We start from the raw sequence: 3,373 nt of genomic DNA, 5'->3' as shown, positions 1-3,373 counted from the left end.
CAATGCAACACTGCAGCTCAGCTCCCCTTATTTCTGGGGGAAGCGGGAGTTCATTCTTCACTCATTTACAATGAGTCACTCTGGCCTCGCAGGACGGGGTAGGGGTCATCATCAGAATTAGAATCAGCAGCCATCAAGAACAGGCCATACCCTGCCCCAGTGAAGTGGGCAGCCTCTGGCCCCGGGGACCTGAAAGCCGAGTGCCCTAGGAAGAGGTGCCGTTGAGACCCAGAGCCAGCACTGTAGGGTTGCTAACCCAGGGGCGCTGGGGCTGCAACCTGCCCAGCAAGCTCAGGTGCTCCCTGACCACACCAAGCAGCAAGGCTGTGGGGTTGGGTGGTCCAGTCATTCGTCAAAGCTGCGACAAAATTGAACTGTAGGCCGAGTGTCGCTCCCCCTCTTCATGGAGGAACGACACTAAACCCTGCCTAGGTTTCCTATCCGAGTCACGGCACCATTATGTCGCTCCCCCTCTTCGTGGAGGAACGACACAGGACCCTGCGCTGTTCTTTTGTCTGCTTGGCCCTCCCCAGGTTTGCTGCTGGTTCTTCCCGGGTTGGCTACCGACCCTTCCACCTCCGTGGAAGGGCGGTTCCCCCTGCCACTTTCCCCACTTCCGCGGGGGAGCGGCACACCGCTGGCCGGCTCTCTCGGGGGCTGCTCAGGTGTTCCTTCAGATAGATGTTCCTGGTGCATGTTGTCTCTCTCCTCCTTTATAGTCCTCTTCCACCAATCCCAACTCTGCTACCCACAGGCCGAGTACGCTGCTCTCCTCCAATCAGGAGCAGGATCAGCTCCTGCAGCTCACTACTCAAGTTGGCGAGAGGCAGCTGCGTAGAAGTTGTTACTCCCTTCTCAGCACCATATTGTGGGAGAGCAGATGCATAGAATAAGTCTTAATTCCAGTAACTTAGTCTAGTCCGAGTTGCTCCCCACAGCCGAGGGAAGAGGATGCCTGCACAGGAAGGCAGAGGCCTGTGGGGGTGTCAGTGGGCAGGATTGCAACGTAACTGTGTCTTCCTGGGAGATGGTGGCTGCACTGAACAGGGAAGTGAGGTTAGAAGGAGCCGTGAGCCCTGGAGCTCCCTCATTCTGCCTTTGAACTACACTGAAACAAGTTGTTCACATACTGCAAACCACATCCCTGACACAGGAAGCGAGGCTTGTAGGGGGAAGGGAGGGTTGGTCTTGGGCAAGAGCCGCGTTAAACCTTTGTGATGGCAGCTACCACATCCCAGGTCATAGGAGGCCTGGACAGTGCCTGCAAAGACAATGTCCATGACAGAAATTGCAGCTCCCACTCTGACATCAAAGGTGTCAAATTTGGTAAGGAGCATGCCATCAAGGGGCTGAGGTGTTGGAGCCACAAAATAGTCAGCCAAGGCTCTTCTGAACTTGACACTGGTCCTGGGCTTCACTGCATACTAAGGGCTCTCCTACAAATAGCCTCAAGTCAGGGATATTAACAGCAATGTTTGGACAGGGCAGTTGTCAGAGGGCTTTGTTTTACATGTGGCCAGCAGTGTCCACCAGCACCACCATCAAAGTCTTGGTTATAGGCAGAGACAATAGCTTTCATGTGATGCTAGCAGCATTCCGGCCATAACCTTTCCAAACAGCTGTGCCATAGTGCGGCCACCATTGCTCTTGGGGGGGTGTGGGGCACTCAGACTCTGGGTGTACATGCACAGCTGCTCCACCACCCTGGCATGAACACATTACAGGTGGTGAGGGGGGCACTGAAGCCATTTTCCAGTAGCCAGGAGGAAATCTGAGCTATGTTGGTAGACTTCTCCATGTCCTGGGCACCACAGAAGGTGATGACTAAGAGCACTGGCTGCACCATGCACCTGTGTGCCCCAGGGTGCATCTGCATGATTCAAAGGCTGCAGAGTCTGCATTGGAGATTCCTGCTTTGCTGGGGACGTCACCAGGCTGAATGCCTCCTCACTTTCCATTCCAGCTTGTTGGTAACAGATTCACAACATCAGCAAACACAGATAACCATGAGATGCTCCTGCGTCTTGTCCAGAGCAGATTCCTGTCTCGGATGGATCAAGGTGCTTTGGCATCCCAAGCATGCCACCCAGAGGTAGGGAGCACTCAGCCTGGGGGTTCTGAGTGGCCCCTTCCTCAACTGAGCGGCTGCAGTCCAGCTCCAGAAGTGAATGTGCCCATCAGGGCAGCCCCGGGAGTTCTGTGGGTGGAGAGACTACAGGATCCAGGACTCCCTTATGAACACAGCCTTCCAGTTCTCACACCCGGAGTGGTTCCTCTTTGCCCCCAACCAATTTTTTTTATGTTCTTTGCTTTTTCCTTGGACTTTCCCACTTGTGTGTCTGTCAGTCACAGATCTCAAAGGTTCCTTGGCTTTTTCATAGTCTTCACATTTCTTCATGGTGGCGAGAGCACGGGTCTCACTGCTCTCCTTTGCTTCACAAAGAAGCCTTGGGAAGTCTTGGACATGAACAGTGCCATTCGACAGACTTCCAGCATTTTGTTGTTGAAGCTGGGTGTGGTACTTGTTCCCAGAAAGCCAGTGCTGGTCATTCGTCTATCAGTTTATCTGCCTAGATGGTTGTTAGGCTCTTCCAAACACCAACCAGCCTCATCAGCTCAAACTACTTGTCCACTCTATACTTGATGTGAGTGAAGGAGTTGTTGCTTCTTTCAGGTTCCTGCAGTAGCCCAGTAGGAATCAAATGATTAAGGGGCCAGTCCTGGAAGCGCCAGAGCATGAGCATGTCCTTGGAGACAAATTCAAGTGCAGTGTCAGTAGCAAAAGAGAAGCTGGGACCAACACTGGAGCTCAGATTGCCATCACTGCTGCTTCCTCCTAGTTTTTCTTTTTTTAAAAAAAATATTTATTTACTGATTTGAAATGGAGAAAGAGAGAGAGGAACAGACAGATGTCCTATCTACTCGTTAACTCCCTAAATGCCCACAACAGTTGAGGCTGGGCCAGACTGAAGCTAGAAGCCAGGAACTCAATCTAGGTTTCCCACATGGGTGACAGGGACCCAAGTACTTGGGCCATCACTGCTGCATCCCAGGGCATGCATTAGGAGGAAGTCGGAATTGGGAGCAGAGCAAGATACCCAACCCAGACACCCCATTGTGGTACGTGGGTGTCCCAAGCAATTGTCTTAAGAGCTACACCAAATGCCCAGCCCCCAATTTTTCTTGGCTCATTATTCTTGGTTTCCTATTCATCTGACCATTTCTCCAGCTTCAGTTGATTTCCACGAAGATGTTCACGGCGTTTCTGCTCATGGTGTTAATTTCTGCTCCTCCATCTGTTCTTGTGCTCCCTGTTCATTCCCACATCTTTTCTGCCTGCCTTTTCTTACTTGACAGGCCTTCCACGTGACCT

The 3,373-nt window shown here is 52.3% G+C and overlaps 1 pseudogene; it reads right to left on the bottom strand.

Annotated features, from left to right (window-relative positions):
* Positions 1–1,103: 1,103 nt before the first annotated feature.
* Positions 1,104–2,398, bottom strand: LOC149126243 (signal recognition particle receptor subunit alpha pseudogene; annotated as a pseudogene).
* Positions 2,399–3,373: the final 975 nt, after the last annotated feature.

This window comes from Oryctolagus cuniculus, chromosome 6 (assembly GCF_051225735.1).
Source record: "Oryctolagus cuniculus isolate XC-2025 breed Fujian yellow rabbit chromosome 6, ASM5122573v1, whole genome shotgun sequence".
Classification (NCBI taxonomy): domain Eukaryota; kingdom Metazoa; phylum Chordata; class Mammalia; order Lagomorpha; family Leporidae; genus Oryctolagus; species Oryctolagus cuniculus.
Note: the sequence above shows the minus strand (reverse complement) of the source record. Positions and strands in the feature narration are given on the sequence as shown.